We start from the raw sequence: 2043 nt of genomic DNA on the forward strand, positions 1-2043 counted from the left end.
ATGGCTCATTAAATAGAGCTTGTAAAGACCTTTCTAAAACACCTTGGTTGACCCCTGTCCGATACGTAGTTTTCGAGATATTCGAGAATAATGTGATTTTTTGGGACTTAGAAAATTTTTGACCCGTACCCTAAGAAAAAGTGATTTTTTCATAGGACAATTTTTTCTTCGCAAATACTGTTTGGTTTCACTTTTCATTATTAGAAACGCGTTCCGAAGCCATTTTCATCAAAATCTCGTGAAAAAAAATTTCACCCCCGGACCAAAAGTTGGCCGTTCGGTGCCCTATGGCCTATGGCCAGTATGGGAACCAAGGATGCCGATATGCGAAAAAGTGTCAAAAAATCACTTGAAAGTCGCTATGGCTCATTAAATAGAGCTTGTAAAGACCTTTCTAAAACACCTTGGTTGACCCCTGTCCGATACGTAGTTTTCGAGATATTCGAGAATAAGTGATTTTTTGGGACTTAGAAAATTTTCGACCATGACATATATGAAAAGTGAATTTTTCATAGGACCAAAAAGTTTGTCCAAATAGGGTTTTGGTTCACTTTTTATGGTCAGATAAGTGATCCGATGCTATTTTCATGATCATTAGAGGGATTTCACGCTGTGACCAAAAATTTTCATACTTCATACTTGTCCCGGTGCCGTATATGGGAGGACCGGGGGAACATGTCTTCGTAAGTCGTGATGTTCAGTGACGGATTTCTGGGACTTAGAAAAAAAATGTGCTCTCAGGCACATTATATGTTTCATACACACATGATTTTCATTCTTCATACTTGTCCCGGTGCCGTATATGGGAGGACCGGGGGAACATGTCTTCGTAAGTCGTGATGTTCAGTGACGGATTTCTGGGACTTAGAAAAAAAATGTGCTCTCAGGCACATTATATGTTTCATACACACATGATTTTCATTCTTCATACTTGTCCCCGTGCCGTACATGGGAGGACCGGGGGAACATGTCTTCGTAAGTCGTGATGTTCAGTGACGGATTTCTGGGACTTAGAAAAAAAATGTGCTCTCAGGCACATTATATGTTCCATACACACATGATTTTCATTCTTCATACTTGTCCCCGTGCCGTATATGGGAGGACCGGGGGAACATGTCTTCGTAAGTCGTGATGTTCAGTGACGGATTTCTGGGACTTAGAAAAAAAATGTGCTCTCAGGCACATTATATGTTCCATACACACATGATTTTCATTCTTCATACTTGTCCCCGTGCCGTATATGGGAGGACCGGGGGAAGATGTGTTTGTAAGTCGTGATGTTCAGTGACGGATTTCTGGGACTTAGAAAAATAAATGTACCCTTAGGCACATTATTTGTATCAATAATTGTATCCCCAGCCTTTCATGGGGAACTTTTCCGTATTCCCGGACTTGTACATTTTTCGGGTTCCACCTCCCGACAATGTATCTCTACTGTGCATTACGTACCTGATAACGCACGGCACCCATTGGGTGACTCCACTTAACCATCTTTCGATAATGCCCGTGTTGCAGATATAATCCCAACACCTACCAGGCTTTATATGTACATCGAACGTTACATACGATGCACCCCGTATTCCCGGACTTGTACATTTTTCGGGTTCCACCTCCCGACAATGTATCTCTACTGTGCATTACGTACCTGATAACGCACGGCACCCATTGGGTGACTCCACTTAACCATCTTTCGATAATGCCCGTGTTGCAGATATAATCCCAACACCTACCAGGCTTTATATGTACATCGAACGTTACATACGATGCACCCCGTATTCCCGGACTTGTACATTTTTCGGGTTCCACCTCCCGACAATGTATCTCTACTGTGCATTACGTACCTTATAACGCACGGCACCCATTGGGTGACTCCACTTAACCATCTTTCGATAATGCCCGTGTTGCAGATATAATCCCAACACCTACCAGGCTTTATATGTACATCGAACGTTACATACGATGCACCCCGTATTCCCGGACTTGTACATTTTCTTGTACATACTACCGGGCCAGGACGTGCCTTGCGTCCACCATAACACCACC

At 42.9% G+C, this 2043-nt stretch overlaps 1 non-coding gene across 1 annotated transcript in view; it reads right to left on the reverse strand.

Moving 5' to 3' along the window:
• Positions 1–2033: 2033 nt before the first annotated feature.
• The window catches only part of LOC118515998, a 4266-nt gene continuing 4256 nt past the window's right edge, over positions 2034–2043 (reverse strand). The window contains exon 1 of the ribosomal RNA XR_004907586.1: positions 2034–2043. This exon is cut by the window's right edge and continues 4256 nt beyond it. This is a non-coding gene — a ribosomal RNA (large subunit ribosomal RNA).

The sequence above is a fragment of the Anopheles stephensi genome, unplaced genomic scaffold, assembly GCF_013141755.1.
Source record: "Anopheles stephensi strain Indian unplaced genomic scaffold, UCI_ANSTEP_V1.0 ucontig216, whole genome shotgun sequence".
NCBI lineage: Eukaryota > Metazoa > Arthropoda > Insecta > Diptera > Culicidae > Anopheles > Anopheles stephensi.